At 55.2% G+C, this 15,576-nt stretch overlaps 1 protein-coding gene across 5 annotated transcripts in view; it reads right to left on the bottom strand.

Moving 5' to 3' along the window:
- The window catches only part of KLHL29 (kelch like family member 29), a 302,753-nt gene that overhangs the window by 23,757 nt on the left and 263,420 nt on the right, over nt 1-15,576 (bottom strand). The window lies entirely within an intron of this gene.

A 15,576-nucleotide genomic window follows, 5' to 3' on the forward strand; every position in this document is an offset into this window, starting at 1 on the left:
AAAGAAGTCACAAACAATGCGTAAACAAGCAGCAACTGGGAGGGGCTACAGAACCAAAGGAATAACAACTTTCAAAAGCAAAAACAAAAAAACAAAAAAACCCGACAAAAACCAAAAAACCAAAGAAACAAGCAAAAAACCCCAAACCAAAACAATACAATACAAAAAAATATATATATATACATCTCAAACCCAGAAATTGAAAGGCTGGGGGAAAAGACTCCCACACTGACAATTGGAAACACAGAGAATACATTATCACAGACAACTAAAAACTGTCGTATAACTACAGAACGAGTTCTCCAAATGCCAATGAGGGCTGATGTATTGGATACCAAGTAAAGCATGGCATTGTGATGTACGATGGGCTGGATATGGTTCAAAGGAATAAAAACCACAAAACCTGCAAGAACAGCGTCCCTTATGTTAGACACTCAAGCCGTGGCACAGGGTGAGCTTCCTAGAGAGGGGCCCCAAGGAAGGAGGGGGTGCGACCGGGGCTGCAGAGCCCTTCCTTCCATTGCACACTTCCAGGACTGTCGGGAGGGCTGACAGGAAGCGGGGGGCGGGGTGCACCTCCTCCCGTTTCCTTGGGTCGTTCTCTCCGGACTCCCGCCGCAGCTGGGGCTTCGCCATGGGAGAGGTGCCCCCCAAGTGGCCTCTGGGGCCTTCCCACCCTGATGCACACCTACCTTTGCCTGGTGTCTTGGCCACTTGGGGCCGGCACAGAGAGTGTCCCATGCCCGTGGGCTCCAAACCTGGGATGTCTCCTAGACCCCGCTCAGGGCTCAGAACGGGGAAGGAGGAGAGCCTGACAGCTACCCTGATTCGCTGATAGAAACTCTCATTTGCGAAAGTTAGGGCCTTCCGATAACCAGTGCTCCCACTAGCTTCGCCTTGTCTGCCTGCCCCCAGCGGACTCCCTACTTGCTGGTTGCTGGACATCAGAGGCCCAGATTCTTGGCCAGAATGACCTAGACTATTGTTAGGCAGGGCTATGTCCTTCAGCAGGTGAATGGGAGAGGGTGGTCAGCAGAACTGAGCCCTGCTTCCAAGCCCCCCACCGTCATCCTGAGCCCTCAGGTCTATGCTGCACCCGGGCTGGCTGGTGTTCTGGAATCACCCTCCAGCATGCCCTGCTCCAGCCTGACCTGTCGTCTCTGTCCACATGGGCCGACACTGGCTGCCTGTCAGGACTCCCTCCTGAGCCCAGCTCCGCCTCTGACACCTGTATGTCCTCGGACAAGCCCCTGTGCTCTCTGAGCCTCTGTCTCTACATCTGCAAAATGAAGCTGGAGGCTCCCGCTCTATTCCCAGAGCCTGGTGAAAATCCCTGATTCAGGCTCAGGGATGGGCAGGGGCTTGCAGGCTTTGAGGTCAGGCAGGTCCATCTTTGCGAGGACATACCGGGCTCTGGTTCTGCTGAAGACCAAGGCAGACAGGGAGAAAAGGGGTCTGAGTTGTGTGGGCAGAGCTGAATCATTGACCACACCACCAACCCCACATCAGGCTGAGCTGGAGTCGCGGCAGGGCACCTGCAGGGGTGTGTGGAGGGCACTGGCTGGGGCTTCCAGAAGGACGAGGGAGACCAGCAGGGCCTGAAGCACTAGGTGGAGGTTGTGGAGGGCACCTGTGAGGCAGATAGGGAACAAAGCAACGAGATGGGGCAGCAGGTGAGGTCAGACCTGAAGAGCCTTGCAAGCGGGCTCCAGCTCAGTCTTCTGGGCACCAGGGAACCATGGGATTCTGCTCAGGGGAGTGACTGGCTTGGACCTGGTTGCCAGACAAATCGCCCTAGCAGCCCCGTTAGCGGCAGGCCAGGAGGAACGGTGGAGGTTGGAGGCTGGAGGCCAGGAGGGAGGTGGGGGAGCACTGGGCCTCAGAGCCAGGCCTGGGGGAGAACCTGAACTCTGCCTCCTATCAGCTGTGTGACCTTGGGAAAGTGTCCCAGAAGCCTCAGTTTCTCCTTCGTTGAAGTTAAATGAGCTAGCCCATGATAAACTGTTAGCCGTGGGCCTCAGCAGGTGGCAGGCATGATGTCATTGTCGATGGTGGTGACAGCTCCATGATCTAAGTGAGAAGGGACAAAGGCCTGAGCGACAATGGGGACGGAGGACAGAGGAAGACAAGTATTTAGGCTGGGAAGTTGCAGCCCTCGGTGCTGGAGGGAAGGCGGAGGCCGGCAGGTGCGAGGACCACTTCCAGGCTTCTGGAGGGATGCCGGGAAGGGAGGGGGTGGTGAGTTCAGTTTGGGGTTGGGGTTCGGGCCTGTGGGACGGTTTGGGGGGAGAGTGCAGGAGGCCGTGGCTGGGGCCTGGGCGGGAGGCGAGGCGGTGGTACCTGGAGCCTGAGGGTGTGGCTTGGGGGTGGGGGGGGTACGACGCGGTGGGGGAGCCCGCAGGGTCGGTCTGGGTTAAGGCTCAACTGCTTGCTACGCTCACACAGCAGCTCCAAGAAGAGCCACCAACTGAATTCGTTCCCCGAAACAGGAGCCAGGTGGTGATGTCAGCTTTTTGAGTGAAGTCACGTGGGGGTGAAAGAGTTCTGGGCTGGAATTCCAAAGCCCGGGATCCTGGCTCTCGTTGCAGCTTTGCCACTCATTGGCTATGTGACCCTGGGCAAGCTGCCCCAGCTTTAGGTGCTCAGTCCCTTCAGGCACCGAGAGGCACTTGCTCCGTTGCCTCCCAGCTGTCAGGCTGCAGTGAGGGATGGACGCAGCCCCGCAGGCTTGCTGAGTTAACCATGCCCAGGGGGCCAGGAGAACGCAGCAGTTACAAACTACCACTCCTCCTGGGCCCAAAGCACTCTCTTTTTGAAAGCTCCGACTTCCAACCAAGGTCCCAGCAAAGATTCCATTTGCAGCCCCAGCCCCGCAGCGCCGCCTGCTGTCCTGGGAATTCTGGCCGGATGGTGGGGGACGGGGGGCGCTTGGAGGTCCAGGTCACCATCTAAATGCAAGCGCTTTCTACTCTCACTTTGCGGAAATCTGGATTTAATAGCTGGGCAGGATTACTCTGTTTCGGAAAAAAATTTTCAATTTATGAAAGTGCTCACCAGGGGATTCCTTTTCACAGCAGGGCCCCAAGCGCATTCCAAGTATTGATCAGGCGGTATGTGCTTATTCCTGCCGGCTGAGCGCCCAGCCGGAGAGAGCCCGGGTTTCGGGACAGCACGATCCCTGATCCACGGGAGGAAGCCAGCACTGGCTCCAGGCACAAGCTGCCCTCCTGCTTAGGCCCTTGCCTCGGCTGAGGACAACCACTTAATGTGTGAGGGGCTCGGGGAACGTGGGGTCCTGGGAAAGCTTTCCAACCAGCTGTGCTTTGCCCAGTTGGGGCAGTTTGCGGGTGTCGGGGCGGGGGCTGGCAGGGGCTGGGCCTTTGGGGTAGACCCCAGTAGCACCCCAGCACCCTGCAGAATCTGGCTGCTTCAGGCTTGTGGAGGAGGGGCAAGTCTGGACCTCAGGGTCCTTCCTTGCTGGCTGACATCAGGGAACTGTTTTCTAGCCTCCCGGGTTTTGGGTGGGATGCCCCACCTGTGTCTGCAGGACCCCTCGCCCTTGCCTGGCCACACAGCGGCTGTGCTTTGCCCTTGGCCTTGCCCCTCAGTGGGGAACCCTCTGCTGCCAGACTGCTGGGCTGAAAGCACAGGTCCAGGTCACCGAATCTCCCCCTTGAATCCTCTCCTTCCCACACCAAGCCCGCCTCTTTTACCGCCTAGAAATCTCTGCTGTCCATTCTCTCCTGGTCTCAGGAACACCTGGGCTCTGTCTGAGCCACCACCCTCTTTCTCCTGAGTCAGGGGCAGCAGGCTCTGAGGATGTCTGGTTCTTTCTGGCCCTAAGCCATCCAGCAACCCAGCAACCCCTCCCTGTTTAAATAAACCCCTCAAGGATGAGCAGGGGAAGCAAGACTCCCCCACTTCCCACTGAAGCCTCCCTGTGCCCCAGGCATGTCCCTTCTCCCTGCCCTCTGTCCCAATCTCTCTTCCTTCCTTCTTCTGGCTAATTACCATTTTGTCCTGCAGTACCAGTTAAGGTGTTACTGTGTCCCAAGCCTCTGCCTCCTCCCCTTCCTCCTCCCACATCCCCTGGCTCTTCACCCTCCTCCCTGCTCCCACAGCATCCCATGCTTATTTCTTTAGAGCACACTGTGCATTGTAATTACTTATTTACGTGTATGTCTCCTGCACTTGACTGTGATTTATTTGTATTTTTATCTTCAACATCTAGCACAGGGCCTGGCATATATACAGCTGGTGTGATAGATGACAAAAATTCTTTGTCTCGCCCCTCCCCTCAAGGGGTGCAGTTCATTTCCCCACCCTCTGAATCTTCACTGCCTGCCCTTGCGACTTGCTTTGACCATGGAATGAGGTTGGAAGGACATCGTGTGGGTGTGAGCCACAGCCTCAAGAAAATTTGCTTGCTTTTGCTCACTCTCTTGGGACCCCTGCCCCTACCACCCTATGAACAAGCCTGAGTGAGTCTTTTGGAGGATAAGAGGCCACATGGAGCAAAGATGAGCCATGCACATCGGCCAGCCCCCACCAATATCGGCTGAGCCTGACCTAGATCAGCAGAGTCCAGCCCAAAGTGCAGACCAGAATCACAAGCTAAATCAGAGGTGGTTAAGCCACTAAATCTTAGAGTTGTTTGTTATGCAGCAAGAGGTAACTGATACAGAAAGCATGAATAAATGATAGGGCTCAAGGGCTCATGAAACTTCCCTTCCGTCAGGGTCTCCTTTATGGGTAGCGTTTGAAGCTAATTCTTTTTCTTTAATTTATTGCAGTAAAATTTACCATCATAACTATTTTTAAGTGTACAGTCCAGTAGTGTTAAGCACATTTACAGAGTATTCTAGGAAATATCCCTAGAATACTTCATCTTGCAAAACTGAAACTCTGTACCCATTAAACAACAGCTTCCCATCCCCTCCTCCCCAGCTCTTGGCAGTGACCCTTCTACTTTCTGTCTCTATGAATCTGACCACTCTAGGTACCTCGTACACATGAAATCATGCAGTATTTGTCTTCTCGTGACAAGCTTATTTAACTTAGTATAACATCCTCAAGGTTCATCCATGTTGGAGCACGTGTCAGAAATTCCTTCCTTTTTAAAGCTGAATGCAATTCTGTTACATGGATGCCCCACAGTTTGTTTACCTATTCATTTGTGAATGGACACTGGGGTTGCTTCCACCTTTGGGCTACTGTGAACAGTGCTGCTGTGAGGCCAATTCTTGACACTCAGTGACGGACACCTCTTAAATATGCCGGCTCAAACCCCCTTGTAAGTGGCGGGTAACCTGGCTCTGTGGACCCAGCAGCAAGCGACATCTGAGAGAAAGAGGACACTGGGGAGGGTCAGCCTGGACTTGGATGCTTTGTTTAGAGAAGAGGGAGGCCACAAACAGAACCAAGCCTGGAGATGACATTGCAGCCAAGCTTCTGCATATTTTTCACCAAACGACACAAGTTATTTGTCAGAGACTAATGGGCTCATTCCAGCTGGACTAGAAGGGCTGTCTGAGGTGGTAATAAAGAGGAAGAGATGTCAAATATTAAAAGGCAATGCATTTCAGTGGCTTTGCAGCAGAGAAGTCCATTAAATCAGAGCCCCGAGAAAGGCTGTACAGTCGAATAATTTTTTTCAGAGCTCAAGAACGAACCCAGCTAGGTGATAAATGCTCCTGATTCCAATGGTATTTATGACACATATTTGATAAAGGACTTGAAAAAATTATAAACTCAGAGCAGTTGTGAAATATACTGAGAAAGCCCAGCAACGACTGTGCCAGGCATACCCAGAGGATAATTCATCCAGGAGTGGAGGAGACCGGCGTGTGCAGACACTGTGGGGACAAATGGCGACCTTCCACAAACAGAGCTTCCTATTGTTGCTGCTCAGTCAGGCCACAGACGGTCAGGGACAGGCTCCCAAGCTGAATGCTGCCCTTCTTCCTCCCCTTCCCCTGACTGACCAGATAGATACACCCCCTTTCCCAAAGAATAGCTTAAATTGACCTGGAGTACCAGCTGGGCCCTAGCTTCTAGGTAAGACAGGATAAAACCACCTGCGGACTGCATGCCCACCCTGAGTTGGAGGGGCGGTCCTCTACCAACAGCCTCACACAGGTGGGCCCTCCCAGGAAACGTGTCCTTCTAGAGAAGGGAAGCGTGGAAGACTCAGACTTCTTGCCTGACTTAGAGTTTTAGTGAGGAGACCTCCTGGTTGTCCTGTTGTCCAAATGGAAATTCCTACCATTTATCTGAAAGGGAAAGAGCCCTAAGGACAGTCTCCACCTCTCACCAGCCTGCCTTTCCCAAGTTGTCCAATGCTGGGTGATAAGACCTATTTCTCAGGCAGTGAAATTTGTCACTGAAGGGCCTTTCTGTCCCTACAGTCCCTGCCCCAGGGCTATACACTAGGGGGTGCTTGATATGCATTTGCAGGGCAGAACTGAGGGTTACCTTCCAGTGGGAACATTCTCAGGCCCTCCAAGGTGATAGGAAAGTCATGAAAATTTTTCTCCTTAGAATTTTTTTAAAATCCTCATACTGCAGATATGGGGGCAACCACTGGCTGGGCAGGGAAGGCCAGTGGGCAAAGCCCGAAGCTGCGGTCGGAGGGAAGGGCCCTGGCTAGGTGGACACTGGGAGCTGTTAGTCCTTTCTGCCCCCAGAAAAGTCGCCTCCACCCGGCTCCTTCCCCAGTTTTGAGGATGAAGGCCGAGGGGTGATGGGCACATTCTGAACAAGAGAGGATGAAAATGTCATGATGGGGGTCAGGGCTAGGAGACCTGGTGGCAAGTCTGGGGCTTAGAAGAGTTGGCAGTGTGCAGACAGCTTGCAGGAACTGGGACTCCAGGCTGACGTGCCAGAGCCAGGATGGGAGGATATGCAGTGAATTAAGCATCCCAGCAAGTCAAGTCAGGACACTGAAGAGCTCTGTGGGGACCAGAAGCCTGAAGGTGGGATCTGGAAGTGCCAGGGAGGCCATAGCAGATGGGCTGGGAGCAGCTAGGAGGTCAGGGGTTTGGAGGGAAGGTGGCCAGACAATCCCTCTGTGAGGCAGGAGGCCACTCCAAGGCCTAGACCTTGACACCAGGGAGGTGGGTGTCCTGAGGGGCCTTGGTCCTCAGGACCAGGGGAGGATGAGACTCGTGTGTGGCCCCAAGGAGAGAGCTGAATCTGTTGTCTGGGGTGGGGATGGGGAGCTTGCCCTCCCCCTGTGCCTCTGCGAAACTGTGTTCTACCTCTAGCATATTTAGAGACACTGCTTCTTTTCCACTGGAGGGTAGATTTGCGGAAGGTGGGCGGTGGTTCTCCGCTAGAGGGACTACAGAGTCCAGAGGCCAGGACAGATAGTTGGGCCACGTGAGAGAACTAAGTTCAGCACCTTGGAGAGCTCTAAGCACCCAGGGGTCAGGGCAGAGAGTGGGGAGGGCTCTAGAGAGGTTGGGGGTGCTAAGTCCACAGTTGAGTAAGGCTGAGGCATGGACATCCCCTTTAGGAGGCAGACTCTGGGAGCTTCAGACGCCTTGTGTCTGTCTGACCCACTTGTTTCCTTATTAAACAGGTGGGCTGGGCACGGGGGTGGGGTGGCGGTCTGTTTGCAGACCCGAGGAGTTTATGCTTTAACATATGGTTTATGGCTTAACCACCACCAATGACTGTGGTGCCGAGTGAGGGAGTTTTGTGGGGCAAGCACTGGGTAGAGGCTCAGAGGAGGGACTGCTGGATGGCTTGGTGGAGCACAGGGAGGCTTGGGTGGGGGGACAGTGAAGAAAACACTGGAAAGATGTATAGCAGCTCACCAGGTGGGCTGGAGGGGCCAGGTGTGAACCATATGCATATGTGTGTGTGTGTGTGTGTGTTGGAGTGTGTAGTGTATGTAAGCATGTGGGCATGACCATATGGTGTGTGTGAACATGTGGTTGTGTATGAGCATGTGTGTATATCTGCGAGTGTGTGTGTGTGTGTGTATGTGTGTGGTGTAAGAGGCAGGCCCATATTAGATTGTGAAAGAAACAAACCCACTGTGGTCTTTAACCCACAGGAGACTGGGGCCATTGGTGAATTTTATGAGATAGGGTGAGAGAGTCAGGTTTGTCTCTTACACTCAAAAAGTCTGCTCAGAATCCACCATCAGTGTCCTCACCCCCATGCCTCCACACTCTGCCCCCACCCCTGGCCTTTCCACACCATCAGACACTTCCTTTCTGCTATTCCAACCCAGTCTGATGTTCCTCCTCTGAATTTACCAGGTACAGAGCACTGGGCCCCGAGCTGGGGTCGGGGTGGGAGCTGCAGGGGAGGGGGCAATAGTCCCAGGGGAAAGTGCAGCTCAGTGGGGACACAGTGGTGGTGGTCAGTGGTGGTGCTGATGGCCTTCTATGGAGGGAGAGAAGAGGGGCCTGGGGAGGGAGGGTTGGGGTGGGATGACCAGAAAGTGCAGGGGTATCATGGGTGGAGAGCCAAATGCACATAACAAGGGATATCCTTCTTAATTTACTAGTTCATAGTCTAATACACATTTACTGAGGACCTACTATGTGTCAGGACCTGGACTATGAATATGAAACTAGTTTCCATCCTCAAGGGGCTCACAGTCTGATGGGGGAGGTAGATGCTGCAGCGGACAAGGGTCAGTTGGGTTGCTTAGCACTGGAACCCCCTTCTATTGGGGAGAACTCCGAGATGGGCAGGGAACTGGGCCCTGTGGAGTGAGTCTGGTGGGAGCAGTTTCCTGGCAGCTGACACGTAGCCACGAGACCTGGGCTCAGCTGGCCCGAGGACGTCCTAGGCTGAGCGCAGAGCCGGCCAGTGAGGACTACAGTGCTTGTGGTGAACTGGCTGAGCTGGTGGCTCAGTGGGGCTCGAGCAACCCCGGGGGGGGCACGGGGGGATGGTGCCAGTGGGTACTGACCCTGAGATCGATCTGCCTGTGCTGCCCCAATCCCTAGCCTCAAATAAATTCCTGTTCTCTTGAACTCTCAGAGCTGTAGTCTGTGGTTGGCGTCGCGTGACCCTGAGTGGCACCGACACGGGATGCATGTGTTACACTGTGTCATACGCAGGCTGATAAACATCCTTATAGCAGAGCCCGCCTGGACCACTGGGGGAGCAGAGGGGGCAAGCGGAGGAGGGAAGGCCCGCGGGGATCGGGGACTTGGCTGGGTCTTGGGAGGTGAGTGGGACTTGTTAACAGTGGACAGGAGGACACTTTTGTTAGCAGTCGGCCTGGGCAAAGGCCCAAGTCGCACATCAGCACCCTGACTGCATGAGCAGTGGGCAGTTGAGTAGGGCTGGGGTGGGGGCAGGCGGGTGGGCAGGTGGGTGGGTGGCACTGAGGCTGGAGTGCCCACTAAGGTCCCCGTGACCGGCTTGTGTTAGGAACTGTAGAGTGTGGGCCTGGGAGGAAAATTGAGAAAAGTCACCCCGGTCACCTGGGGTATAGAGGGGTGGGATGAATGGAAGGCAAATGTCTGGAGAAAGCCAGACCCTGCCCCAAGGGGCTACTGCTGTTCGGGGTGAGGGTGTGGGCGGTGAGGATGAGGCCTGGCCTTTAGCCTGGAAAACAGTGGAAGGGGCCCTGAGCTCTGATGGGGAAGCAGAACCCCAGGTCTTTGAGAGTCCGTGCAGGGCTGGGGCTGAGGGAAGGATTTTCTGAGTGCTGTCCCTGCCTTCAGCCCCCCAGGGCAGCCAACCTCCCTGTTGGGCCCGGGCCATGGCATTCAGAAACCAGGTGCTGGTTGCTACCTCTCTTCCCTTCAGCATCGTGCATGTGCCCCTCACACTGATGGGTCCCCACGCTTTGCGTCGTAGGCTGTGAGTACAGAGGACTTTCTACGATGAGCAGTCACCAGCCTGTGGTCTATCCTTGGCTGTTACCATTTTATAACTTTCTATTTTACCACTCACTATTTTAGGGGCAAGACGTCAGATTTCCAAATACATACGAGAATCTGTAGCTGGCCCCTGCCAGAGAATTGAATAAAGATGTGTATTGAGTGGGGCAGTACTGAATGTGCTCCCAGATAGGTATAAACTCTAGACGTCTTTGCCCCGGAAGACAGAGCTCAGCGAAGGCAGCTGGGGGACTGTCACCACCACGACCTGCAACCCAGCCCAGCCTCCCAGGTGGAGAGGATGGGGCTCTACGTGCTGAGCCTGAACATTCGTCATCACGCACCTCCGCTTTTTTCATCCAGGGAGAGTTCTTGCTACTCTCCTTTCCTGGCCAGTGGGCAGTGGGGGGCAGGGGAGGCCCAAAGGGAGCCCTGCTTCCCTCCCTCACAGCCCTGGATTCCCAGAGGGGCTGGGCTCTTCATGCTCAACTGGCCATAACGACCACCCCATCCTCTTTCCATCCAGAGGCCCTGGCTGACCTGCCTTCCACCTGGGTTCCTGCGAAGGCTGGGTGAGACTGTGTGGGCTGCAAAGGGGCTGGCTGGGGAAGAGGCCAAGTGAGGGACCCCAGAACTTCTTCATCCAAACCCCGGACCCAGGGAAACAGAAGAGCAACAAGAACCCAGAGGAGGAGATGATATCTCAAATAAAGTGTAAAAATCCCAAGAACCAGACACACCCTCAAAGCCTCAATTCTCATGTGCGATGTTCCATAGAACCTTGCTTTGTTGCAAGCATCCTGAAGACTTAAGCCCTGAAGGTCCAGCCAGCGAGGGCTATGGTAAAGTCAGCCACCTGCCCTAGGAAGGGAGAGGATGGCACAGAAAAGGGGTGGTGGGAGGTGCTGGGGAGGAGAAGACAGGGGGCAGGCAGGAGAGAGATACAAGAAGTGAGGGAAACACGGCCCCCCTGACCTGCTTTAGCAAAAGCCAGTGTTTCCCAAGAATACTGAGAGCACAGTCCCAGCAAATAAATCAATAGTTTTAAAGGATTTGCAAGAATTAGTGAACCAGAGCTGGGAGCATGATCAGTTCAGTTACCCGGGTGAAGAGGGAAATGAAATGGAAAGCCCAGATGCCAGGGGCTAATGGCAACTCCGAACACTTCAAATCACATCACAGAAGAGAATTTGTGGCCAGAGAGGGGTAAGGATGCAGGGGAGGAGTGCGTGCGCCTCTGTGTGTGTGTTTGTAGGGGATGGGGACCCCACTTGTGTCTTCTGGGGTGTCTGGGAAGGGGTGTTGCCCCTGAGTCTCCATCCGGGTCCACCCCTCCTGACAAGCCTGGCCAGGGTCGGGTCTGGGGCAACACCTTGCCTCCTCTCATTTCAGGGGAGGAGAGAGCCTGGGATTATTTCAGTTTTTCATACTGCTAATGGTCTTGAATGATCATGCAAGCAATCATCATGATCATTTTAGGAAAATTAGCAAAAAAGAAGAAAGTGCCGCTTGTCATCCAGGCAGCCAGGTGTCAACTTCAGGCCCCGGCACAGAGTCAGAGGGTCAGGTCTGCCTTAGAGCCAGTCCAGGTGTCACACCTGTGGAGAAACCATGGCCACCAGGGAGGAGCCAGCCCCTGGTCCACGGCTGGTCTCCCTGTCTTACTGGCTGGCAGGGTCCTTGGCACCCACCAGCTTGTGGAGGAGGCACCCTAGGCTTGGTCCTGGGAGGTCCCTGGAAGGGTCAACAGGCGGCCTCTTCTGACATCCCTCCTTCCCGTCTCCTGTCTGCCAGCTCAGGCCTCTTCTTTGCTAATCCCTCCCCCCTATGGTCTGTGATCCTTGCCTGGGAATCGTGTCTCCAGTTCGACTGAGAGTTCTGCTGTGAGAGAGACACTGCTGTTCATCCCCCAAAGTCCCAGGGCCTCCCGCAGCCTCTGGGGCCCAGGGAACCTGTCCTGGGGCAGCTGGTCTGCAGTCCTCTGTGACGGCTTCTTGGCTCCAGCCCTTGGCTCTAGCTCCAGGCTCCAGCTCCAGGCCCAGGGGTGGGCAATGCTGGCCCTGACCTGGGAGCTGTCCCTGCCCCCTGTGGGCTGGGGCCCTCCTGCCCAGCTCTATCTTGCTGATAAATAATGGTGTCCATCTGGTGCCATGGCTCCTTTTAGGAACAGAAGCCATCTCCAGGCTCCCTGGAGCTTCTAGAGCTCTCCCGCGGTGGCCCACACTGGCTCCCACATGGGGTGGGTATTGCCTCTGGTCAATGGAGGTGAGGGTCTCAATGGACTGAGAGGGTGGGTAGCTACAGCCCTGGCCCCAGGGGGCTGCAACCAGGGCCTGGGGCAGGTGGGGAGAAGGATTTCCCCAGCACGGCTCACCTAGAGCTAAGAAAGGTCTGCACTGCAAACCGTAGGGCTCCCCGAGGGCCCAGGAATGACCCATGTGTTCCAGCAAAGGTGGATCCAGGACAGGAGTTGGCTGGGCCACGCTGACTGCCATCAGAAGCTGCTCTTCTCCGCTCCCATCTGCTCCCAGAAGGTTCTGAAACCAACACTTCCCTCCTTGCTCCCCTCTGCAGGCCACGGTACGGCTGTGCCTATCTCCTGTTAGCGAGGCCTGTATCATCTACCCTGGCAGCACCTGTTAATGTGGTACATTTGCATGGCAGCAGGACCCAGGGCTCCCCACTCCCCTGACAGGAGCCCAGGGAGGGGACTATAATAGACTTTTTCATTGCTCAGAAAAGCTCTCAAATGCAGAACCTGGGTCTGGCTGGTCTCTGTACCTCAGTACTTGGCATAGTGTCTGGCCCTGAACAGGTTTCAGCTAGAGATGTGAGTGAGTGATGGGGGGAATGAATGAGTAGTTGCTGGATTGGAGAAGGTGTTGTGGAATAGGACGCACTGAGCTGGGTCTTGAATGGGAAGGGTTTGAGCCAACAGCCTTGGAGAAAGGGCCGCCCCCAGAGTGATGGCAGAAGCAAAGGCCCAGAAGCAGGGACCAGGTGGGACAGGTGGGACAGGTGGGACAGGTGGCCGGGTGGAGAGATGGCATCAAGCAGGGAGAGCGAGAAGCTGCAGCGTGGCAGAACAAGGGGAAAAACCACACAGAAGGACATGAGGCATTTCCAGGTCTCCAGCATTTTCTTTGCCCAGACAACACCCATCCAAAGCCTGCAGGCCCCAGGGCTTGGCTCTCACCCAGCCTGGGGCGAGGAAGGGAAGGAGGAGGGTGGGGACAGGCAGGCTTGCTCAGAACACAGGGCCTCCCTCTCCCAAGCACTCACTTCCCAGGCATCTGGAAGTAATCTGGAAGGGGAAAGAACGGACCCCGGGCCCTACCTGAAGCACCGAAGTCTCCTAGGGACTGACTGAAGCTCGAGGGGGAGTCCAGGGCGCCCCGGGGGCCGGGCCAGGAGGGGCAGTCAGGTGTTCAGACGCTCTAGCGGGCATGGGAGGACACGGACGGGGACGGTGAGGAACAAGGGCATGGTGACCTTTCACTGAGAGCCCATGGCGCGCTGGTGCGGCCCTGGCACATCCCACACCTCACTGTGCTGAAGTTGTTGAGTGTCCGGGACATATGAGGGGGTGGGGTGATGCGCCCAGTGTCTCCAGCTGGGGGCTCAGGCTGCTTTGATCTGATGTGTGCCCGGCCCTGTCTAAGGCATCAGGTCTCAACCTGTGTATTTGACCCAAGTATTCACAAAAATACTTACACCTGGGCTCCACCCCCAGATTTGTGTCCAATAGTATGGGGGACAATCTGGGCACCAGGATTCCTAAAAGCTTCCTAGAAAATGTTGATGTGCAGCAAAATTTGAGAATCTCTGGTCTCATGCCCCAGCGCTGTTATTGTTTTTTTGCCTTTTTGTTCTCATTCCTAAAGTGTCCAGATTTGTGCTCAGAGCTCAAATAAATTTACTGAAAAAAAATAAAATAAAATTAAGGAACAACAGCTCAAAGAGCCGGCAATTTATGCAAATGAATGCAAATAAATACACACTCCATACATATGTTTATGCAAATAGTCTTGTGGTCCTTGCAAATCACTCACCGGCCTGCAAGCAGCTGCCTATGATTTCTTGGTGAGAGCCCTGGGCTGGGTGCCCAGGTTAATGACAGGTGATACCACGACCTCCCAGAGCAGACATCTCTATTATCAAACTCAGCCCGAAAGTCCTCCAGGGAGCTGCTCACTGAGCCCAGCTCTGTGTACCAAAACCCCCTCGCCTATGCACTCAGGCCTCAGGACTCACTTGAGCCCACAGGCCAGGGAGGGACTAGAAGCAGCTGCCCAGTGGGTGCTTCAAGGCCATCAGGCCTGGGGGCAAAGAGAATGGGGGCCGGGCAACTGGCAGGGGACCTGGTAGCTGCCGGAGGACAGCTCTGACCCCCACGGGCCTAGCCGGGCTGCCTTTTGTTCCGGGCCAGTCTGGGTAGGCCGGCATGTGGCTGGACACTCAACCCCACTCAGACAGCCTGTCCCCTGGGTGCTGTTGGCCTGACCACGTCCTATGGCTCATTTACATCAACGCAGTGGGAGACACGGGACCTCAGAAGAAAACTTGCCTAGTCAAGATGAGAGATTGGCACGAACATCCACGCTCCCCGCAAAATGCTCACTGTGGCCCCAGCACTAGTTTGCAATGTTTTTTTCCCAGGCCCCGTGGATCAGCCATGGACTCCGTAACTTCGGGAAACCCTGGCCTTGTTGCCTCAAGCATGAGCCAGTCCTGCAACCTGCTGGCCCCCGGCTCTGTTCCCTGAGAAGGACCAAGAGGCACTGAAACCTCACGGCTTCCGTGCCGCAGGCTCAACACTCCCCGGGGCGGTGTCCTCCTGGGCTGCAGCACGTGCCCCCAGTGGGTGGAGGGAGTTCCTCAAGGGGCCCTGGGAGGGGACTGAGATCCATCTGAGAACTGGGGCCCCGGCATTCGGGATCCTAGCTCAACCTGCTGTGGACAGCCCTGCAAAGTCACCCTCAATTCCTTATTTCTCTAGTTACTGCATCCAGGAGATGGAGGCCATACCATTTGGGAGGCTTTAGGGAGCCAGTGTGAGCTCCATGAGGGCAGAGAGTAAGTTAAGCACGGTAGGTCGGTGCTCACTGCATTTTTGGTGGCTGACTGGATGAACGAGCATTTCCTCCACAACACGCATGTGGTGCTATCTTCCCGTTGTCCCTGTCACTTCATGTACAATGTGGGGTGCGGGAGGCGGGGCCTGTCCCCATGAGGGAGCTCACTCTGGGAGGGCAGCCGTAGACAGTGTCCCCCTGTGCACAGCCCATGTGGGGAAATGCCTCTCTCGTTGAAAGGCCAATTCCCCTGAGCACAGCTCTCTCTTTGGGGGCTGCCAGTGGTAGGGAGATGGTAGAGGGGTATCAATCTTTTCAGGTCGTGAAGGAAACCCAGTGTCTCCAGGTGGGGGCCGGGGGTCGGTTGGGGGATGACTCTGTCTCAACAAAGACCCCCTTACAGCAACCTCTCCATCAGGCACAAAAGTCTCTGAGCTCCTGGTGACAACCCACCCTCCAAGCCCTAATGAGCCCCGGAATCCAGTCTAGTGGAGAGAGAAGTCCACCATGTTGTACTGGGATATACGGCTTGGCCTCACTGGCCACCTGCCTCCACTCAATGCCCTCAGGGGGTTTCTTAGTTTATGTTGACCCAACTTTCCATGAGGAAAAAGAGCTTTCCTGCTCAGAAACATCTCTGCCAGAGT

Source organism: Leptonychotes weddellii, chromosome 10 (assembly GCF_054177405.1).
Source record: "Leptonychotes weddellii isolate Sample4059 chromosome 10, ASM5417740v2, whole genome shotgun sequence".
Lineage (NCBI taxonomy): Eukaryota > Metazoa > Chordata > Mammalia > Carnivora > Phocidae > Leptonychotes > Leptonychotes weddellii.